This window comes from Pygocentrus nattereri, chromosome 6 (genome assembly GCF_015220715.1).
Source record: "Pygocentrus nattereri isolate fPygNat1 chromosome 6, fPygNat1.pri, whole genome shotgun sequence".
Taxonomy (NCBI): Eukaryota; Metazoa; Chordata; class Actinopteri; order Characiformes; family Serrasalmidae; genus Pygocentrus; species Pygocentrus nattereri.
The window spans coordinates 40857440-40882690 of record NC_051216.1 but is presented as its reverse complement, the minus strand read 5'-3'; positions in this window follow the sequence as shown (position 1 = coordinate 40882690).

Here is a 25251-nt window from a genome sequence, read left to right as displayed (position 1 = left end):
GTGCTTGTCTTTATACCCTTCAGCAAGTCACTTATTCTTGGCTGTTCTAAAGCTGTTACGAGGAACATACAGCACCTCTTAGGTTAATGACGTGTCAGCTATATGCCACCGAAAATAATGACATAAACTGAAAATGTCATTTTGTCGAGTGGGGATGTGTGATCATTTCACCAGTGCTGTGTGCTTTTTAAAATGTACACAAGGTACCATTTCCCTCTCTGAGCACCCTCTGAGCCTGGCTGTAATTTGCCGATAAGATCACAGCCATATATAAAAAATTATGATTGAAAATTGAAAGGAAACTCAAAGCTTTAAGGTAGAATACACAAAGGGTTCTTGGAGCAATACTGTAGATGAATCATCTCTGCTTGGAAAAGATACTTGTGAATGTGAAAAATGTTTAACTTGTGAACGTGATAAATGTTTAACTTCTTAAATTTTCAACCTTATTACATCTTATTACAAGCTTATTATTGGGTAACAACATGGAAAACATAGAAAAATGACATTCTTACATTTTAGAAGTGTAATAGAAGTCTGGACGCATTGATGGGTGGCAATTTATGGAGTTAAGGAGTCTTGACATATTATGGGTTCTTCCTAGATCCTTAACATTAGGTGGATGTTCTTCAAAGATAAATTCCACCAGTTTTTTTTTTTCAGAATTCTTGCAAAATTGAACTAGTATGATGTAAACAAAGAGTGGGCTGATGTGAAATGTTCAGAGAAACTTAACAAATCAGAATCGTGGTGATGGAAACCAGATGTCTGATGCATGTAATGTCACTAAATGTTGCCTCATAAAAATGTTATTAGATTAATAAATACATTGATGGCTGAGACATTTTTACAGTAGTTTACAATATGGTTTTCGCTTGAAATGTACTTTTAAAGATGCATTCATGGTGGAGTTTAGATTTACCTCTTTCACTGTCCTCAATGTTTTATATAAAAACTCAGAAGACACTGTCTTTTGGATGGTAAAAAAGGTGTTTGTGTTGTATATATGCTGTAGACATGAATTATTGAATTATGGAGAAATAAAAAACAGTTCTCTAAAGAGCCATCCCATGAAAGGTTCATCGAGGAACCAGAAGTGGTTCTCCTGTGGCAAGGATCCCATTTGGCATCTTTATTTTAAAGAATGTAGAGATGTAATGGCTTTAATCTCTACTTACCAAACTCAAAATCTACTTTTTGAGTCATCTGAATGACCGCGTCCTCCAGTCAGAAAGTATGAGGTACAACAAAGGTCTCGCCCCTCGTCCTTTTACCCTCACCTGGATGAGCGAGCCAGCATCTCAGCAGCAAGCAGTCACTCTGGTCTCCATCCTACCATAGTGAGAGGACATCTGTTTGCCCTGCCAGACGTCCGGCTACCTGCCAATCGGTCGGAGGCTGCTACGGTGACCAGGCTGCAGCCTGGCCTGTGCACACACACACACACATATACGGTAGGTCCCAAAATAGAGCCACAGCAATGCTTATGACAGCTTAAAGGAGAGCCTCTTTCATTATTCAGATGCTACACGGACCTTCAAATTTGCCTTTAGCCACAGATGCTTTGTCTCCCAATATGTGAAATTACATTGATAATAATGACATTCGCATAAGTAAACAGTAATACAGCATATCCTTTGTTTATGAAAATAATGCCTTTAGGCAGGTAATATGATACTTTACATGATAACATGATAAATTACATCACAACATATATTTTTTTTCTAAACATGTCATTTAAGGGCAATTTCAGTTGCAATATAACTTAAATAGTAGCACTTAAGTGTATCAGCACATCCCGTATTATAATATATTCCAAGTGTAATAACAGTTATATGCTTACAGCGACAGCTTAAGATGTTCAGAATAAACACTCAAAAGCACTAAATGCATATTCTATATATATTTAATCATAGCTTAATCACAATTTAAATACATTTAAATGCATTGAAGTGTTACATTTGGTCATTAGAAAATGTACTGTTCCTATGAAATGCACTTAAATGCAGTTTTTTTTATTCCAGGATTATTACATATTATTACAGTGTTATTACTGGGTAACTACATAGACAACAACTCAAACTGACCTTATTGGTTATTTCTAGAACCTTAACATTATGTGGAGGTTCTTCATGGAGGTGAATTTTTAACTAATAAGAAAATTTAACTAATAAGATGTAAACAAAATGTGCTTTGAAGTGAAATGTTCAGAGAATCTTACATCAGAACGTTGGCGATGGGAACCAGACATCTGAAGTATGTAATGCCTGTAAATGCTACCACATACAATGTTATTATATTGAATGGTTATACATTGCATTAGCCTACATTCTTTCAAAAGATGTTTTTTCAAGGGTTCTTTAGACAATAGTTCTATATAGAAGCATGAACACTCAAAGGAACACCTGGTTCTTTTCATGGTGAAATGGATCTTCTGATCAATGGAGAAAATGCTGTATATGGTACAGCAACGGAAAAGGTTCTGCTGATGTTATGATGTCAAGCTGGTAACAATTCTAAAAGGTTCTATATGAAACCATATACAACACATTCTTCATCAATCAGAAGAACCAAATGGCTCTTTGAGTGTTCATGGTTCATGGTTCATGGTTCTTGGTTCTACAGCATTTACTAAAGAACTCTTGAAGAACCATATTTTCCAGAGTGTAGCATGAAATACCCTTTTGAAAAGTATGCTTGATTACTTTTTTTGATGCATGCTTATGCGATTTCAGCGATGACAAAGACAGATACTACAGAGCACAGTTGGCCAGATCCTGTAGATTGCTTGCTGTACTTGGACTCAGCCAAGCAACCTGAACATGCCCAGAAGGAAAGAGAAGAACAGTACCTAGCGCAAGCTGCCAGCACCACATGGTCCACTCTCTGCCTCTTGTAAATGACAATCACACCTTTTTCATAACCAGAGAGGCTGATTAATTCCACGCCAGCGATGCAGCTAATTAATTATCGTCAGGTATAACCTTCTTTTTTCCCCTCTCTGTCAGGAAAGACGAAAAACAGGATCCACATGTGGCCTTTTCATGTTTCAAAAGGAACAAGGCCTGCACAGTCTGCGTTTTGCTTTCAGAACTGTCTGAAAAATGTGCCTACTAAACGAAACGCATGCTGTAAAATCACAATAGATACAGTCCATTCCAGATCATTTACAGCAGAGCACAATTCTGTATGGATCATTCTGCTGAACTGGTTCTAAGCAAGAGTTGGAAACACATTTCAGACATTTTAACTGGCTTGGAATTTAGATTAAACTCCTTTTGCTTTGAGTGGCCCTATGACTTCATTATATTGACTTTATTAAAATGAATAACTGAACATTCCATTTTGTCAGTACCAAAACAATCAAAACACTACTCAAACATTACCAAATGTTTCAGTAGTGACTGTTTCGGGACTGACAATTCAGCTCATTTTGAACAGAACTTGAAAATGCTAGCCAGAACATGACCAGCAAACACAGCTCTCAACAGCTGTACACACAAAAAATCATCATATTTTGCACTGAAATACAAAATATTACTTAATTGCAAAAAATATGCATTTCGGTAGTGACAATTTTAGCTTATTTTGAGCAGAACTCAAAAACACTAGCAAGTACATGACTAGCAAACACAACTTTGAACAGTTACCCACAGAAAAATGTCATATCTTTCATTAAAATACAAAAAAGTGCTTAATTGTAGAAAATATTTGTTTCGGTCGTGTCAATTTCATTTTGAACGCAAAAACATTAGCCACTACATGACTAGCAAACACAACTTTGAACAGCTGTACACATAAAATCATATTTTTTCAACAAAAAGCAAAAAAGTATATTTTAGAAAATATAGGTTTCAGTAGTGACATTTCTTAATGTTTCACACTGATTTTCAGACTTTGGAACACATTTACTTGAGAACAATGGGATCTAACTGATCCCCATGTGGCCATGAGGGACAGGGATGCAGCCTCACTTCCTGTTCTAAAATACAGGGGCGTGGCTAAAATAAGACCCCACCTACAGACAAAAACTTTATGTTTTGGTAATGACACAAAAACTCTATCAAAAAGAGATTTTTTACCAATAAGAGTCCTTGGGCAAGACTCCTAACACCACCTTGGCCTACCTATGTAAAATGATCAAGTTGTAAGTCGCTCTGGATAAGAGCGTCAGCCAAATGCCATAAATGTAAATGTACAGACACCTCCCAATAGAAGGTACCTTATAAATTTTTTTTTATATATTCACCTTATTATTATCTCTGTCAGTGCCTTGTGTTTAAATAGATCTTGAAATCTTTGCAAATATCTACAGTTTGAATACTTCACTCTTTTCATTATTCCATTTTTTGCTGTGTGGCTGCATTTTGAGCTAATTTGTAGGAAGGTCCGTATTTGCTGGTATAGAAACGTTCATACTTTACCATCGACAGAGAAGCGCTCAACGTACAGTTCCTCAAATTGAAAGTGCAGGAACCTAGCAACAGCATGCAGCTGGCGTGAAGAATTTAAGACGTCCATTCGATGAGTGGATGTGTTTTAATTGGCAGCTGTTCTGGATGTTGGCTGGTTTTTCAGACTGTCTTCTGCGCTGTGATGAAGACACAAGAACAAATTGTCAGACTGCAGGTTCAGTGATCTTCACTCGGAGGAAGCAGCTCCGCTTGTGACATTAGAGGCCTCTTGATTTCCCACTGGACACGGCGCGCCAGTTATAGTATCATAAAAATGCAGATTCTGACATTCTCTCTGTCTGCTGGATATGAGGTGAGTACACACAGGCCGGGCGGTCTCTATTCGGTGTAATTAAAGGAGCGGATTTGGAGTTTGTGGGTTGAAGCCAATGAAGGATAAAAACGATGATAATAAGAAAGAGTTGACTTTTTGAAGCAGATCTAGAACTACTCGATATCAATTGTGTAAGCAGCAGTTTGCAGTTTTTCTCTTTTAAATGAAGGCCCATTTTTGCCCATATTATGAAATGAGAGCATAAAAGCTATTACAAAAAAAAAGATATTACAAATATATATTACAAATTACAGACTACACCTCTCACTGAAATAGGATTACTTTACTTCTATCACTTGCTACCTTAACTTCTATATAACTCTCTAAAACACCGACGTTTTTTGTTGAATAACTTTAAAAATATTTAAGCTGGAATTATCATATTTTTATACACACTGTAAAACCTGAAGAGTTATGTCAATTCAAATGACTTATAGGAAACTGATTATCTCAAATGTTTTAAGTTCAATAACCCATTTACACTTAAGTAAATTGAGTAAATTGTACAAACTCCATTTGTTTTGTTCATATTAAAAGGACTGAGAATTTGGGACTTATACTTAAGCTGTACTAACTCAATATAATTAAGTGTCTTCTGACAAATTCATATTGTATTGCAGAGATATGATCATAGACATTTGTAACAATGTCTTGTCGCTACACACCACCTCGCCAAACACTGACAGCACAGTCCACAAAACAGATGCAATCTCTGTGGCATTTAGCCACAGCAAAACCGCACTCAGCAGAAAGAAACTTAGAACTCTGCTCTCTTACCACTGAGCTTTGATCAGTACTGATTAGAATGAATCACAAAAGTTTATAAATCTAGTCAACAAAAGGGAAGGTATGCTGGGGAGAATGATAACACACAGACATGCCCAATAGGTAAATATATGGTACTAAGAGCCAATAGGAATGATGAGTTTTACTCAAGAAAGTTGCACTGACCAAGCATTTATCAAGTAAAGCAGAGAGTCTAAACTAAAGTTTATTCAACTCAAAGATTCAGTTTGATGGGATCTTTGAGTTTGAAATCAGCAAAATAATGTTATGAAAAAGCATGAAAGACCAAATCATGTATGCTGTCTATCACTTTGAGCCACACTATTAAGGCTCAACAATTAATTTTTTAGTTAATTTGATTTTTTTCAGATTAAGTTGCTCCAACTTTCTGTAGTATTTAAGCTGCGTTAACTTAATTCTTTCGTTGAGATGCTACAAACCAATGCTTGAAGCACAATGATAGGAAGCACAATGTTACCATTTTGGGTGGGTTTATTGTAACACACAGAGGGTCAGTTTAACAAGAATCTAGAAAAGTCTGATGAATTAGTGCAAACAAGGTTATTTCAATATAATATTATCTTGCAAGAAACAAATTTTTTTCATCAAAAAATTTTCCAACCATGCTGCATTATATATTATCTTTCTATAATACAGACAGGCAGCTCAATCGACACACACATATCAAATGATGTATAAGAACTGACTTGAGACTGTTTGTCGAACAATGACGAATTTATCTTTTGTCCAGTAATGGGCAGCAAATAAACACCACATGGCAGTAAAATATGGAACATTGTTTCTGAACTGGCAACCTGTCCAGGGTGTATCCTGCCTTCCGCCCGATGACTGCTGGGATAGGCTCCAGCACCCCACAGCGACCCTGATGGAGAAGCGGCTTGGAAAATGGATGGATGGATGGATGGATGGATGGATGGATATACATTGTTTCTGTATAACTATAGCTTTACCAACTGTTTGCATCAGTTTCATTAATATACTTATTAAAAAAACAAAATACTAAGAGCTAAAAGATACTAATAAAGTATAAGAATTTCCCTGTTTTCAGATGTTCAAACCTATGAAACAAAAGACTAATTTTACTTTATTCGTCTTAAACTAACTCCACAGTTTGGAGGCTGTACTCAAGCCCAGTTAACGCTTGCTGTAAGCTTGTCTTTTGCTTCAAAATGATGCTACACTCTAGGCAACAAGTCTAACGTAATATAAGCTTGAATGCTGTGATTTACACAAACAGCTCAGGAAAAAAAAAAAAAAAACTTGTGCTGAAAAAATGACTTACACGCCTCGAAAACATTCTATGGCACAGATTTCTTTGCTAATGAATCGCTCTGAATTCAGGTGGGAGACTGTGGCTAATGTGTAAATGTGACCAGAAGAACGCTCTGCTTGACCTTCTTAAACAACGTAAAATGGCTGTGTTAACATGTGCCCCACATAAGGTTGTTCACCACGCTAACCTATACACATATAAACCCATTATGCTGATTAAAATTATGATATATTATGATGCTGTTTGAAGACCTAGAAACTAGTTTTGAAGTTGATATTGAAGCATTTCTGAATAAAATGTGAAGCTTAGATTGGTTCCCGAATGAAAATCCGGTCTGTTCTTTTTATGTGAGGTTCTCTTCTTCAGTTTAAGGACCTTTATCCATCAGTCTTCCGTTAGCATGATTAGATGTTTCCACAAATTTTGCTGAGTTGCCGAGTTAACAGCACTTCCTGCACACAAATGAAGTCATGCAGTTGCATGTACAAATTATACACAAAGCTAGACAAAATTTATAAAGAGTATATATATATATATATATATATATATATATATATATATATATAGTGGTGGTAATAGGAACCAGGTATTGCCATGTCTACAACACAAATATGTAAAGATGATGGTGGTAAATCTGAGTAAATAAGTTTCTTTGGGTACTATTTTGCATTATTACACCCTGCATGTACCTTTATGCCATAAATGGATCTAAAAAAACATTTCAAGCCAAATGTTTTCCCCAAAAACTATAGTAAAACAATGTCTCAGACTTTAGGAAGCATATTTGCAATCATTTCATCTAACAACTTTCTGTGAGGGAGATTTCAGAGGCATTAAACTCTTCAGACGTCTAGTTCTCACCACTATGAACAACACTCAGTGGGTAGGTTTCTCTAGAATGGAACTGAATGACTGTTTACATCTCAATGATTTAAGTCATTTTGGAAAATCTCAGCATTTTATCCAACATTCGGGCTTGTTGGTGCCTGCAAGAAAATGTTTGGTGCACTCTGGCCTTAAAACTCTACAATGAAATTTGACAGGTGGGTCATATTAGGTTGGAAGACATACGATAAACTAGTTAACCGTATGTGATACTACATTCTCAGAAAAAAGGTAGTAAACTGTCACTGAGGCAGTACCCTTCTTGTCACTGGGGTGGTACCATCAAGGGTACATCTGAATACCTTTAGTCAGTGAACATAATTGTCCCATAATCCATTGAAATTATATTGGACCCAATTGGACCTTAAAACCACTGTTGTACATTTGAGAATGTTACAGTTACATTGTTTGTACCTTGATGAATGAAAAATGTACCTGCACTGAACCTTTATCTCGAACAGTGTATAGGAAAGCATTGTAAAATGTAAAGCATTTTCCATTGGGATTTCTAAAGGCTGCTCTCGCTTTGCCTTCCCTTGCTCCCCATGCAAGAAGAGACTCCAGATGTCTTGAAGGTTTTTCTGTGAGTGTGGTCAGCCACTGTTTCCTGTGTCTCTGAAGAGCGAGACTCTTTCTGCCACGCTCTCAGCCCTGAATGTTCCGCACCACATAAAGATGCCTCCAATCTCACCTCCTTGTATTAAAGCCCTTTTCACCCACACCCAGAATAGCTCTTTGTCTCCTGTGCGTGGGATGATGAATTTTGACTCCTGAGTGCTGGGCTGTGCTCAAACAGGTTGCGGATTAATTCACGGATGCCAAAGTCGAGCATCTGAAAAGAAGCGCTGACCCCTTAGCCTCTGCTAAATGAATCTAGCATGCGCCTAAAGCATGCCGGGAACCAGCCTCGCACTCCCTCCACCCCATTCCTCTACTATTGCGCTTTCAATAAACCATAGTACAGTGCAAACATTTCATAACTCTGTGGAAAGGGCAAAATATCAAAGGACGAGTAATTATTCATCCCCTCCCCCAAGCATGTAGAGAAAGCTGAATTTTTATTTGTTGCCTCTCCCCCCCCTTTTTTGAAATGTCTCATAATATCAGGAAAGATGGCCTACGAATGCAGCCAAATGATATGTAATGACAGAGCAAAGCCTCGTTCTTTGGATTCAACTGCCCGAACATTGTTCCTTCTTCTACAAAATGTCATGAAAAGTTTTTTTTCTGATGACATCTAATCATTACGGAGCAGCCAGTCACAATAAATGAATCTGCGCAAGAGGAAAAAAAAGAAAAAAAGAAAAAAGGCGACAAGAAAGCTTCGTTTTTCACAAGTCTGTCCAGGTGATGTGCCCAGAGCAGCAGAAATGCGCAGCCATCTCCAAGCTTCTCACATGTTCTTTAACAACCTGGCAGCTGGGAGACATCTGATTGGACAGCCCTTATCGCCGTGGCGACATCGCAGCTGCATTATATTTTTAACCTGCAAAGAGACAATGGGAGCCCGAGTTGGTGTCAATCACAAAGTTTTCACTCGGAGTGTTGATGAGGCCTCAGAGTTCACAAAGCTCTCATAGAGGCACACCATTGCTCTCGCTGACGCACACCCTGGTGAAACACTTGCGCATACAACCCACAAAGCCAAAGTTTCCACTGGAGATTAGCTCAATAAACTTCCAACTGTTTACACAGTGCCAAGCCTGAACCAGTGGAGAGCATCGCAAGAGTATCAGAATGTGGAAACAGCGATAGTGGTCATGAAACATGTAGAAATGAAAGAGAATGAAGGCTATGATCTGATTTCATTTGGTATTACACTGTTAGGTCATCCACAAAACATGTGCCAGATGCTAGGAGATGAAGTCTACTTCATATTTTTTTGGAACATTCTTAAAATATATTAAATTCCTAAAATTGTCAATAGGACTGGGGAGAGTGGAGCACCCTGGCTGAAGGGGAACATGCCTACACTGCTCCAACAGCTGTGTTGTAATAGTGTAGAGCACATGTGTCAGGATCGAGTCCTTGTAAGCCAAAACACTGTAGACTTCAGCACACTGTCTCATCAAACACACCTGACTCAGCTCGTCAGCTAATTAGCAAGGACTCCATGAACTGCACTCAGAGTGTTAAATGAGGATCAACACTAATCTTCACAGCACTTTGGCCCATAAGGTCCCCAGTTTGACATGCCTGGTCTAGAGTGCGCTTTTCTCAGTTTTCTTAGCCCCCCGCTGATGTTGTATCCTGAAGGTGGGAGGATCTTTGAAGTGCCTTGAGGGCACAGATAGGAAGCCAAATATCTCGCCTATATTTATCAGCCTCTACCTCAGTGGTGGGATCCCTAATGGTTGTATGGCATATTTGTGTAATGCATTTTGGGTATTGTAGTTGAAGAACACTGAATGGATGGATGAAAATGCAAAAGTTCTGTCAGATATATAATGTATATAATGTACATAATATATATAATGCTGCTCTACAGAATACTGCATAACATGACAAATAACATTAAATGCTGGTTTTAGGCCAGAATTTCTCTTTAAAAAGTAAACTGTTAAACACATTTTCTTGCAGTTAAACAAATTCAAGCACAACACGATTCTGGTCACTTTTGCATCCAAATTCAAAACGATTGGACATATATTTCTAGCTGTTAAAAGTAGTCTTTTTTCATAAGTGCTCCTTTTAATTAATGAGCTGTAAGAGTGTCAAATAATTCACACCTATTTGATTTTAAGCTGTAATATAGCACCATGTTGAAGCATATAAACTAGTCTCAGTCAGAGCAAGCCAGGCAAAAGTACAGCCTCCCCATGAGGGGGTTAGTTTTAACGCAAATCAACTAAGCCTCTTAAAGTTAAAAATAAAAGACATCTATATCCCTCCAATGTAAATTTAACACAACTTTTTAAATGATTTAAGACATAAGCAAATAAGATAAACACAGTCCTTCAGAATGGTTTGATGTGAATGTGCCATTCTAGCACAGCAGTGGTGATAGGAACCAGACATCTAATGTGTTTAATGCATCTGAAAGCTCCCAGAAAGCAGAAAGACATTGTTTTAACATAGTTTTGAGAAGGCTTTGGTCTAACATGTCTTTTTAAAATCCATTCATGGTGGACTGCTATATGCAGGACGTTGCTAGGGCAAAATAATTCTAAAAATAATTTCATTTTCCATCAACATTCCATATGAAAACTAAGACAACATGTGTGGGGCTATTGGTGGTTTTGGATAGCAAATAATATTGTTTTATTTGGTTGTAGACATGTTGACCCCTGATTCCTATCATCACCACTGTAAAGTAATTAGAGTCAGTAAATGAGCCATTTCACATCAAACCATTCTGAAGGACTGTTTACATTACATTAAATTATGCTGAATGTTTGAAGAATCGATGGGTTGAATGTCTGAAGAATCAATGGGTTGAATATCTGAAGAATGAATGGGTTGAATGTTTGATGAATAAATGGAATTTTTATAAAAACATATTACATTTTGGCAGCATAGCTATTACGCTAACAAAAGTATAACATTTCAATTTGAACCTTTTTGACATTTGCAGTTCTACTTTAAGTCAAAAGACAAATTGTTGCTGTTTTCATATAAACAATTATATGCAAAAGTTTGGGCACCCTATTTTATTATTAGTACGTGTTTTATTGATTTGTGAAAATAAATGAGTCTACAGAGAACACACTTCTGTAGATTTTTATGCCCAATAACTGGTTCATTTAAGACATAAAATATGAAATGTGGTTTGTGAATATGTATTTTCATAATACGTTAAGCTCCATGCAAAGAAAAAGAAATTTTGAATGAGAATTTGCAGAAAAATGCCAGATTTGCATCCACGAGGATGTGCTATTTTACTATTTGACTTAGAAAATGAATAAAACATCAACAAAATAACTGTAACTTTTGCATACAACTATAAAGATTTTGAACTTTTTCCATGACTGTGAACAAACATCTCCACGGTTGAAATCCAAGATGTTCCCGATCTACATAACTGTCAGTAGTTACATTCACCTTAACACCACAACACAATGAACCTGAACCCGTCAGGCAGCAGGAACATGGCCGTAAGTGAGAATTACCAATTGAAAATGGCATTCTTAATATAGAAGTAGGATGAGGCATGTACTCCTGCTCTCCCTGACTTATTACCCATCGGCAGAAAAACTAGGTTATAAGAAACGGTCTATATGCTTTCGACGTAAAGCCGAAAGTCACCTTGGATTAAGTGCTGCTGCCTTGAAGATGAAGAATACCACAGGGGGATTGTGCTCTCCACCAATGTATGAAAATGAACATTAAAATGATGCCCCAATCCCACCATCCCACCCCCACACTCCCTATCCCCATGTTTCCGTTCATACAATCTCATCTTCGGATGAAGATCCACACATGGTCCCCAACTCAAATGAATGCGCACATGTGAATCTCATTCAAAGCAATTCTGGCTGAGACCTCGACTCCCATAATTCATTCCATCACTCATCAATATCATCCTCGCAGTAATATGACAATCTGTCATTACATGGTGTGTGGGCTCAATAGCGCTTTTAAAATTGGATTGGGCTCTTTCGCTAGCATGGGGGCTGGGACGTCACATTAGGTTTTGCTGCTCTATACATTTTTGACCGTAACCAGAGAAAAGAGTAGCATAAAACAGCTACATTTAAATATACCTGAATTTTTAAATGCACAGTTATACTCGTGATGTAAAAGCTACCATTATGGAACTGCTACATTTGCACTTCTGGTGTAGATATTTAACTAACTTCTTTCTGAATAGAGTTCCAGCATATAAAATAATAGCATCCTTTGCTCTCATATACTGCTCCCCACTCAGTTGAGACATGATTAAAAAAATGTGTTGCACACATTTAAGAGAAACATGCAATAGGCAATTCATATATAAAAAAATACTGGACTGTTGGGCTGCACTCTGCAAGTAGCCTACACCTTTAACATACTTCATTACAAAATTCAAGTGGGTAGATGTACATACAGTACTGTGCAAAGTACAAGTTCTACCATAAAGACTCCAAAGATGAATATGAAGGAAGAAAGAAAATATTTTTTAATCTCAATAATATTCAATAATTTGATAGATAACTATTTTTTGTAAGTTAATGTTCTTGGTGCAGACCCTGTGATCGGTCCAGGTCTTAGAAAGTCTAGACCCTTGCAGTTCCTGCTGGGGTAGAGCCTCAAAAGCAACCACAGCTGAAAATAATATCTTTTTTTCAGTATATCACTACAGAAATCTCCATTTTTGGCATTTTCAGTTTTTGACATAATATGAAAATGCCTATTGCCCTTTATGTTGTGCATAAATTCTGTCATGAATGGATCAAAAGAAACAGTTCAAAATCACTTAGAAAAATGTCTGGTTCCATTGACTTACATTAAAAGTAAGTTACCATTTTGGAGATACGAGGTTTTGTTCTGACAATAGCGATATGTCACGTCCACTCTTTATTGCAGGATTTTTTTGCAGGAGCTTCAGTTTCTCAAAGAAATCTACAGCCACACCTCCAAAGTTCAGTCTTAGAAGTTGGTTTAGCATTTTCTGCTCCTCACCATCCAAATAAAACACATTCGGTGGTGTTGAAGTCTGGATTTTTTCTCCTCTCTCTCAAAGATGAAAGCTTTAAGTGCTGTTTATCTGACAGGGGCAGTTGTGGTGTCTACCAGGTGGCGCAGGTGGCTGTTAGGAGCCCCATTTTTCTTTTTCGTCATTTTTTGAACTTCAATTTTGGAAACTCTTGTCACTTTTCTTCTTTCATTTTCTCCTTACTTATGCAAGTGAATTACGTTCTATCTAATCTTCTCAGAAATGTCTCCTGAAAAACAAGTAACTTGTGCTGAATGGCTATTTTGAGTGGAAATGAAATAAATGGGTGATCTCAGAGTTTTGCACAGTGCTAGATGTTGGAAAAGTATTGACATATTTTGTTGTAGACTCCTAGATCGCTCATGTATTATTTAGTTTTGATGCTTTTAATGTTGAGTTTGTAGTTCGTAATCAAATTGCAATCTCAATTTTTTAAATATAAGGACTTCAAAACATACATATTGCTTAATACATATTAAACAGATTGCAAACAGCATATAGAAATGTTATTATTAATTATCTAATTCCCACCTGCTAACACAACATTATACAGCTCAACATGCTTGGAGGAGAACACTCCAACTGCTAATTCTGTTACATCAGCTAAAAACACTCGTGCTGTACAGCATCACACCGAGTGATGGGTGGGATGGAGCACTGCCCTACCCACCCAGAGAGAACAAGAAGACAACTGTGCTGTCTTGAACCCCTAGCCACAGATGGCTGTGGCATCACTGTGGATTGGTATGTGGACTACACTGGTTACACTGTTGTGCCACTTCGGAACCCCTGATCACCAAAAATTTTTTGGCAAGTTTTGGTCAAAGTCCATGCCCAATTCAATGCAATTACGGTTTATTTGCTGAATTTAACATATGGGGAACAATAAAAATAAAACAGGACCAATGCAAACAAAATGGCACATTTAATATAAGTATTTTTTCCATATGTTAAATTACTATGTTAAGTAGACAATATGCACTAAAATTAGCAGAAAACAATGTGATATATAAGCATTTCTGCACTGACTTTCAGTGAAAATAAACATCTATGTCAGTTACATCAGTCATACATTTTGCCAGGCCAATCAGTGAGCTTAAATTTAACTTATTTAGGTAGTTTTGATGGTGTATTTATGCAAACAATCATCACAACAATAATATTTCTTTTATTTTGGTTTAGTTAATCATGTATCGAATTTGTAAATTGTTATAACATTTTTTAAAAAATCAAATAAAAAAATATCTGCCAGCAGAGTCTTAACAGTACCAACACATCCCACCAGGGGGCTGTGGGCCACAGGTTGAAAACCACAGAGAATGTGTTAATTAACCCTGCATTCACACCAACAGCAACTTTTTCGCTGATCGCTCACTGGCTGTGGGCGTTTCTGAACTCCAAATGACCTTTGGTTGCCATGGTTTCCCTTGCACCAAGCACAAATCAGATCCTGCTGAGAAATCACTTGTGTGCTTATTTTTATTTAATCCCTGTGTCTGTGCAGTCAATATGTGGGGAAAATAGTATTTGATCTTTGCAATAACTGTCTATTTGCAGAGAAAGCACCACCACCATTGCTCCAGCTCTAGTAGGAATAATTATCTAGGAACCAAAACCGGAGCATTCTGTTTCACAGTGGCTGAGATAAAGTGCATCCTGCTGAATCAGAGCCAGTTTGTGAGAAGCCTGGCCACTTCCTATTTCCCCTGTTATATCAAAAAACAGGACTGCTGAATAGCAGAGGGCACCCTGAGTGAGTCTTTAATGACTGGGAGTAAATGGAGCTCAACGGTTAAAAAGTTAAATAGATTCTAATCACTTACCCAGAACTTTCCTTTAATTTTAGAAAGTAGAAGAATGTATTTCACTGAAAAGCAAAGAAATCCAAACGATATGTTTCCCTTTATACTACATCAAATGGGTTTTGGGCAGCGGAAGGCAGGCATTACTGTTAGTGAGTGCTGATTGGTTGGCGAGCAGAGCAGCTCATTGGCGCCGTTTTAAACTCCTATACCTCAATTTAAAAGCTCTTAAAATATAACAGCAGTGTTACAATGTTTTATGCTCTTCTGTGTTCAGGAAATGATTATATTCTTTTACATCATACATTTTTAAGCATTTATGAACTATGATTTTGCTGAAACGCTCCATATCAACCCTTTCATTTTGTACTTGCTTGGGAGCGCCCTCTAGCATTTGAGAACCCCAGAAGACAGAATGCTCAATTCCTATTGGTAATCGCCACCTCGCTTCACTCCTTACTTGCAGAAAGTTAGACTCTGCTCAAGTTTGTCACATTACTGACTGTACTCCCTTTGCGCTGCATCCTTTCGTCGGAAATGAATGACCTCCAGGCCACCTTGTCATGTTGTGTCACTGCTAGTGTGAACGCAGGCTTATTTTTGCATCACAAACTGCAATAAAATCAATTTATTTAGCCAAAAATAAAAAAATGTCAATTGGCAGATGCAATGTGATGAAATGGCTGATTGTCTGTAGATATTCACATGAAGCAATGTGCTCATTTTTGGACTTAAAAAGCCATTTTTCTAAATTATCAGTATGATAGGAACCAAATGCTGGATATCACGCAGCTTGTGCTGAACAGCTTTGCCTATCCAGTTGCCGATTATATTTACAATAGCTTCTTTCATCTAATAAGTTTAGAACTAGAATCCCCAGAGCACATTACGGTGGTCCAGCCGATGCCCTTGTGATCAGGGCCAGATTGCGCGATGCTAAAAATGCTTTGACAGGCCCATGCTTCCAGCAATAATCAGCACACTGTCCAGCAAAACGTCAGCTGCTGATGTCGACTGGCAAAATATCTATGACCTAATATGCTGTAGACAGCAGCTCATTTATTCCATAGCCTTAGGCCTGCATGTTATGGCCAATATGTTGAACTCTTAACACATTAGATGCAGCACAGTCACAGGCCTATTCCAGGCAAAGGTATTGCTTGGGCATCATGCGCCACCACACTGAAATCAGTCTTCCAGCTTTAAGAGAATGAATCATATATAAGCTCCCAAGTATGACTCAAAATATGACAGATACCCCAACTTAGTGCCTCCAGTTAGACAGTTCCAGCCTGAATAACCAGATTCCTCTATATGCAATAGCACAGCATGATTTCATCAAATACACAGTAGAATCAAGGCAGAACATATACACAATGTTTTTACAATGATACTCAGAACTGTCAAAAGAACTTTGTTTTTCTTAACCAATGCAAACTTTATTTTTGAGGAATATTATTGTTTATCTGTTATTTGTGTTAAACGTCTGATGACCTGCTGAGATATAAAAAACAGATGTTTCCAGTATATAATTATATCATAGGTGTAGGTTATATGGGTCATTCTCTATTTGAAGTGGGAGTTCAGGCGGATATGTTTTTTAAAAAATCAATTTCTTTCATGCCAAAACTAAATAATCTTAATATGTTCATTAACATTTCCTATCATCATACATTATATTGCTAACAACAGGGGTGCAACTACATACTTTCTGAGGTGGATGCAAACATATTATCGCCCCCCCCCTGCCCAAAACCCCGCCCCCCCCCCCCAAAACCCCCCCCTTAACTTAAAGTGACTGAAAAAAATTAAAATTAAAATCAAATATTTAAGCAGGCAAGCTAAAATAAGGAACTTTATAAACAGAATACAAATTAAACTGTAAGATCAAAAAACAAGCAATGAGGATTTAATTAAGAAGAAATAAAATAATTCAGAATAAACTGATAAGTGGACAGGCTAAAATGTAACACAATAAAATAGAGATTAATAATTAGAATAATAAAATATAAGCACAAAGAAAGAGGGTTAAAACACCAAGTTTATATAAAAAAGTAAATTATGGAAATAAAATAAACAGTAAAACAGAAGACAGAATAAATAAAAGAAATAAATGAAATAAAAAGGTAAAAGGCGAAAAGTATGGAATAAAATAAATAAAAAGGTAAAACAGAAAATTAAATAAATAAACGGACAAAATAAATAAAAATGTAAAGGAAAACTCAACTAAAACAGTTACAGGCTGAATGTGTCTGAATGTGGCTAGAAACTAAGAGTTTAAGATGATTTAGTGCCACCAGTGAGCTGAGCTTTAGACCAGGCTGCCACGGTTAGGATATTAACTACAATGTTGACTAGCTAGGTTAGCTAGCTAAACAGGCTACTATAAAGAGCTATGGCTTGACTAATGTCACTCGTTTTGAAGTTAAACCGAGAAAATAACCAGTTCAGGGTTAATCAGGTCGTAGCTGGAGAACCAAGTTTAGCTTTAGCGTTAGCTTGCTGCCTCACTGCTATCATTCATCTGGCTGGCTGGGTAATATTAATATGGCTAGCCTTAGCTAGCACAGTAACATACATCTTAAACTGAAAAGGCGATCTCTTCTGATTGTGTGAATCTATTCACGGTGAAGTACGGGATCTTTGGGGAAACTATGGAAGGTTTGACCTCTATTAGATTGCTTTATTTTTGAATAAGTGCATTTGGGAACGCAGCAGTGAGGCAGCTTTGCTAGAACCCAGTGGTCCAACGCTACTTTCGTACCCTACAGTCTCGTTTTGGTAGACAAAGGTGACGTAGGTGAATAAAGCGTATAAACTGACCAACCTGCTGTCTTTCAACCACTTTGAGAAGCTTTTCTTCATCCATTCAACATCTTTTTCTCTCTCCCTCTTCCGTTCCCTATGGGGCGCGTTCTCAAGCGCCTGTGTTTGGGAGCAAATGACAGGAGGGTAGGGGACGGAGTGGATGGGCGCCTGATTAGTGCTGTGCTGTTTTTTGATGTGTATTATCATACTTGAACAAACAGCTCTTACAGAAAATGCAGACTAGAAATTATTTTCCGGCATCGTTTTGGCGCCCCTCTAGTGCAGCACCCATATGCGCCGCATACGCTGCATACCCCCCTTTTTGCGCCACTGGCTAACAATATTTGCTCATCTGTCTTCACATGCATATGAAATTGAGTGAGATCCCATTCTTAATCCATAGGGTTTAATATGATGTCGGCCCACCCTTTGCAGCTGTAACAGCTTCGACTCTTCTGGGAAGGCTTTCCACAAGGTTTAGGAGTGTGTTTATGGGAATTTTTGACCATTCTTCCAGAAGAGCATTTGTGAGGTCAGACACTGATGTTGGACGAGAAAGCCTGGCTCACAGTCTCCGCTCTAATTCATCCCGAAGGTGTTCTGTCAGGTTGAGGTCAGCACTCTGTGCAGGCCAGTCAAGTTCTTCCATATCGAACTCACTCATCCGTGTCTTTATGGATCTTGCTTTGCGCACTGGTGCACTGTCATGTTGGAACAGGAAGGAGCCGTCCCCAAACTGTTCCCACAAAGTTGGGAGCATGAAATTGTCCAAAATCTCTTGGTCTGCTGAAGCATTAAGAGTTCCTTTCACTGGAACTAAGGGGCCGAGCCCAACTCCTGAAAAACAACCCCACACTATAATCTCCCCCCCACCAAACTGTACACTTGGCACAATGCAGTCAGACAAGTACCGTTCTCCTGACAACTGCCAAACCCAGAGTCATCCATCAGATTGCCAGACGGAGAAGCATGATTCATCACTCCAGAGAACATGTCTCTACTGCTCTAGAGTCCAGTGGTGGCGCTTTACACCACTGCATTCGATGCTTTGCATTGTGCTTGGTGATGTAAGGCTTTGATGCAGCTGCTCAGCCATGGAAACCCATTCAATGAAGCTCTCTATGCTGTTCTTGAGCTAATCTGAAGACCACATGAAGTTTGGAGGTCTGTAGTGATTGACTCTGCAGAAAGTTGGCGACCTCTGTGCACTATGTGCCTCAGCATCCACTGCCCCCGCTCTGTCATTTTACATGACCTACCACTTTGTTGCTGAGTTGCTGTCATTCCCAATCGCTTCCACTTTGTTATAATCCCACAGACGGTTGACTGTGGAATATTTAGTTGTGAGGAAATTTCACGACTGGACTTCTTGCACAAGTGGCATCTTATCACGGTACCACGCTGGAGTTCACTGATCTCCTGAGAGCGACCCATTCTTTCACTAATGTCTGTAGAAGCAGTCTGCAGGCCTAGGGGCTTGGTTTTATACACCTGTGGCCATGGAAGTGACTGGAACACCTGAATTCAATGATTTGGATGGGTGAGTGAAGACTTTTGGAAATATGGTGTATATGCTAAAAGGAGAGCTGCATTCCAAGCATATCTTAAAGTCACTGGTGTTGTATGAATATGTTGTAACACCAGTGACAGTGACACCAGTGACTTTCTGGTTAAATCTGAGGATTTTGTAAATTCTCTGACTCATTGGTGGTCAGGTCACCTTGTAGAACTATTTAAAATCAGTAATAAAATATTTGGCATTATTTTGACAAATTTTTAATTACCCAGCCATTAAAGCACAAAACACCATAAACACGCAGAAGTTATGAGCTGCCTGATAAACAAACTTATTAATAAATTAATGTAATACAGTGAGCAGGTGTGACTCGTCTTCTCATGCTATGAGATGCTTCCTCTATGATGAGCCTGGACCCAAAGAATTAGTTTTATAGAGCTGAAAATACTGGGTTAGAATGCCACATAAGAGTCCTGATAACATCAGTGACCAAAATCTCTGTAACACATGAATTGTTATTAGTAAAATCATATTTTAAATCTAATGTTAATGATATAAAAAGTAAACCTCTTAAAATATTGTTTTATATTAAAAATGATTTCTCAAATGTTGAAAATTGGTTTTGTGACAAGCTGTTTTACAGATGCAGAGTGACTATGAAACTAGAGTCAAAGAGAAATCATAGGGGAAAAGTGTTATTTGATAACTGTGTAAATGTACATACTGACTTTAGGAGCTGTGGCTAATATTTTAAGCATCTTTATAAGCTCTGCAATCTTTGTGACATGGTTTCCCACTACAAAAGAAGAATGACCAATATACAGCTTCATCATAAGTGCAGGTTCTATGTACTACCAGTGTAGAAAAAGTCAGTAAAAATCCTATTAATCTTTAATCTAATTGAGTTTGATTTGCAACAGTCTGTAATTGCATTAAATAAACTACAGACTGAGAGTTTTCCAGTCTAAGTGGTCTGCTGGCTCTGTTAACATTTTTCTAATTCAGCCATCCACAGTCGACACAGAGCTAAGATCGATAAAAAAACAACACAGCAGAGGGGAACCCTCGGGGCCTTCTAGGCCTTTAGAGAGGCCTAATGATTTCTGGGAAGTAAAAAAAATACATGTTCATTGTTATTCAATAGAATCATGCTTGTATTTAAAATTTTACAAGTATTACAAGACTATTCTTGTTTCTGGTTGGAAGCAAAAGAGTTAAATTTCTGGAATATTCTTTGGCCAATCATGACTTGTTTTTCTCTGCAGTATCTGGGGAGATATAGCTAAGCAAGCTCTCCATTGGTTAGGACCTCAGGAGCATAAAAGAAGACCTAACATCTTAGATTAACCATCAGCATAATTATGCACTAACCAATCATTTTTTGATTTCCAGTGGTTGGAAATAGAGTTGCCCTTTCCACTACATCTCATCACGACATCATACGGGATTCATATCTGCAGTTATAAGCCTGTGAAGAAGGGCTAAAATACGCATCTTCTGATTCTTATCGTGTAAATAATCGGATTGTACATTTCATATGAAACTGACCAATGGACACTAAGGAAATCATTAATGACTGACCCATCATGTCGGAAACCATTCATTCTTCATGCAATCAACATCAGAGGCACTTGTGAAATGGCCTACACAGATTACAGCCGCTGGGCCACCAAGGTCCTTATGTCCTCACACTTTACCTCTGCAACTTCTGTAATGCCCTCCCTACACTCTTAAAAAGATGGTTCTTCAAGGGTTCATGACATATAGAACCATGCAGACTTCAGGAACCCTTGGCATGCTTAAATGGTTCTCTGCATGGTGAAATGGTTATTCAGACTGATAGAGAATGCGTTGTATATGGATATCTACACATCACCAAAAAATGTTCTGTTATTGTTACAAAGCTCAATACAATAGAATAACCCTGTTGGAACCATATAGAACCATTTTCTCTGCTAAAGAACCCAAAGAACTCTTAAAGAACCATCATTTTTTAGAGTGTAGTTTTCCCTTAATGCATGCTCAGTGGGAGGAGAGCATGAAATTGGAGATGGAGAATCCCCTTGTCGTTTGTAGGATGGCTAGCTTGTCACTCTAGTTCAGCAGCTGGAAGATTGCAGTTCTCGACTCATTACCCCTCAGTTCTGCAGCCCTCTGTATTTTGATGTGCTGGTGCGAGGAGCCACTTTGATAAGTGTTCCTGCGGTGATGGTCACCAAGACCCATTAGGCGCAATCCAGTCACTTGTAGCCCTCCAGCTTTGAAGGGTTGCTTTGTCCTGGCCTAGCACATCCATTCGCACAATTTGGATGTTGTTTATATGCTATTTTGTTAGCTTCTGTCTCTTGCTCAGTGTGGATAAAAGCGTAGAACCATCTGTGGAGATCCATCACCTCATGTAATCCATAACATCTCCTCAATGCTTTTGCACATAGATATATTAAAGAATTCCACCATTTTTTCAAGATTTTTGAATAATTAAATAGTAAAGAAGTAAACAAAGTCATTCAGAGTGGTTTGGTGTGAAATTCTCCGTTCTAGATGAACTTACTGAGTTAAAAATGTTCACAATGGTGGTGATAGGAATCAGACGTCTGAAGCATTCAGCTGTTATTGTTAAGCAAAATAGTCCCTAAAGAAAACTTATTTTTTCAGATTTTCCACTGTTTCACCATCATAAACTTTCCATATAGAAACTCAGAAGACAGGTGTAGGTCCACTGGTGGTTTTGGATAGTAAATAAAATGGCTATATTTGTGTTGTAGACATTGTGACCCCTGGTTCCTATCACCACCCCTGTAAAGAAATCTGAGCCTCTACAATGAACCATTTCACATAAACTATTCAGAATAACTTTGTTTACATCTCAAAAACTGGATCATGCAGAAAATGTGGATGAATTCCCTTTTAAAGTCAATGCAGCATCTGCTGGACCACCCTGAAGATCTCATATCAGTTTTTGTCTCTGAAGAGATGACTGTGAGCTAAACTGAATTGACTTTAAAACTGAGAAATTAAATATGATGGAAAAACCCAATGTTTCTGTAGAAATTCAAAATGTGCCACGTAAATGGCGATTGCTGTGATAGCCCCATACTGACATGGTGTATGGCAATATATAGATTACAAATATATGATATATATTAGCCTATATGGATTTCACTTATATCTTAGCTTATGTTTGTCACATAGGAACATATATGTGACATACATGCAGGGGTGGGTAGTAACGGATTACATGTAATGGTGTTACATATTAGCACAAACCACATACAGGCAGACTCATCACGTTCTATCTACATTTTTAAGAGTCTGTTTAACTTGAAGAAGAGGAGGGGTGGAGGCTTCTGCTGCCAGGGGAGATTTCTGATGAATCCCCCCTTCCCAGTAGCTGTTGACGAACTTCAGCAATTACTTGTTCGCCTGTGTTTAGTCTTCCTTCATTTTCCTCTCACTCAGGAATCCTGCCTTGATTTCTGAACTTTGCCCTTTGACCGTTTGTGTGAGGCACTGTATTTAAGTCACCTAAAATCAATGATTCAAGAAACAGTGCAATGTTTGTGTTACATTAAATTCTTGATGAAAAAGTCTTGTTGAAATAATTTGAAGGATTTATAATATAGTTTTTCAGTCATACACTCACACATATGTATAAAACACATATTTAATGATATAAGACAGAAAACATTACTGAAATATGAATGGCATATATTACTCCTATATGCCTGTTTAATTTGATATAATACACGGTTTTTAAGCATCTTCTTTGTTTTTTTTCCACATACTTCCTAAAGAAATGAAAAGTACTATGCTAGCTATTCAACTTAACTCTAAAAACATCCACACTGCCCAATATTTGCTACTTACATATATGTACATATATTTTGAGATATATGCCTGACCCTTTATGTGCATGTATGCCCATATTATCAGATTTCAGAACCCCATGCTGGTCTAAGTTTTATTATGCTGGTCTTAGTGCTGTGCTGGTACTGGTTTAGCTGGTCAACCAACATGGTCATGCTGGTTGACCAGCTAAATCAGCATCCAAAACATAACATATGCTGGTGTTGCTCGTGACTATGCTGGTTTTTCCAGCAGGGAAATTAAGTTCACTGGCTAGCAAGAACAAGAAAGGAAAAACTTCAGTCTGGCTATTTGTAACTTCTTTATAATGTCTTGTATCTGTGTTTATAGCCAAGACATGCTTGATGTACAGAATTAGCTTCATTCCGTTTTCTTTTACTGCAGCTATGAGGCTAGCTACAGTAATCTGCATCTATCATTTGTATCGTCCAAACTGCCCACTTACGTTATCCCATATTTGCTTCAAACCACACCAAGTTGTTAAGTAATCTGAAATCTGCAGTAATCTGACTTGCTTCTGTGGTTTGTATGTATGATATCTATAAAAATGATCATAAAAGCTTATCAAATAGGTAAAAGCAGTAGTATCACGCTTCTTCAGCACTGACTTTCTGTACTTTGTTTCATTTTTATTTATAATAGAGTTCCTTACAGTGTCAGAACTGCTTAGGCACAAGCTTAAATAACTTGTTAGCTAATTGGCACACATGGGGTAAAGGGGAAAACGGTTTCATTTTTCACCAGACTGTCTTTAAATAGTCTCTTGAACTATGGGTCTACATTGTTTCCTAGCTGCTTAGAGGTAAACTGGCAGAGATTCCAGATTTCTTTGCTGAGCCTCTCTTGGCTACTGACACAGCTCAGACTACATCTTCCAAAAATCCTGAGAAAAAACAACAAAAGATTTTCATGTTAAATTGTTGCTTGAAGAACCCGCAACTCCATCAAGAATACTTAAGGAATCTCTTCTTTAAAGAGTGAAGATCCGCCACCACCAAACAGTTCTGTAAGTGATTTTCTTTTCTTCTTGTTTTTCTACTACCCTTTCCTATTTCACTGGAGAGCACCTATTTGTCTTCGAGACAGGAAGTGGTCTCTATTTCAGAGCAGAAAGAGTGGAAATTTGGTGTTCACAAGCTTGACAAAGAAAATAAGACTTAAGGTTCTGGGTGAAAGAGGCAGTGCTTTAGTCTGCTGTTGTAGGTCAAGGAGTTAAAATGAATGTAACAATAGGAAAGCTTGCTAGGCTGAGACTTTAATTACTTTATTTTGCTGTACGATCTGAAATGTAAACAGTTAATAAGTGTTTAATTACATAAGCTTCCCAGACAAAAAAAAAGTCACCTTGCGTGTTTATGGTGGTAGTAACTTCAGGTTTCTGTAGATGCACAATGGTGATTGGGCTTTAAATACCTGCAGGGTGTGTGATGGGATTCATTGATTGAGAAAAGGTGGTACAGTGCAGGGAATGTCTATTTCAATGTGTGGAAAATGGGTCACAAAGCAGATCACAAAGTCAATGATTGGCAGAAAGGAGTGATTGCATTTGGGTATGTGAAAGGCCATAGTGTGAAGGAAGTAGCTAAATTTGCAGGTGTATTGAATCGTATAGTCATATAGGTCTACCAGCAGTGGCAAAAATCCCAGTCTACAGAAAATTCTCATTAGAATTGTGGCCAAAAGATGAAACTGACAGACAGGGACCATGAAAAAAAATCCCTTCCAGGCAAGAATTTTTGAAGTCAACGCATGTCCTTTACAACCAATTTCTGTAAGAACATTCAGCAGGGGCCTGCATACCATGAACATATGGAGCAGAGTGGCACACAAAAGGCCTTTGCTCACTTCTGCTCACAGAGTTGCCCGGTTA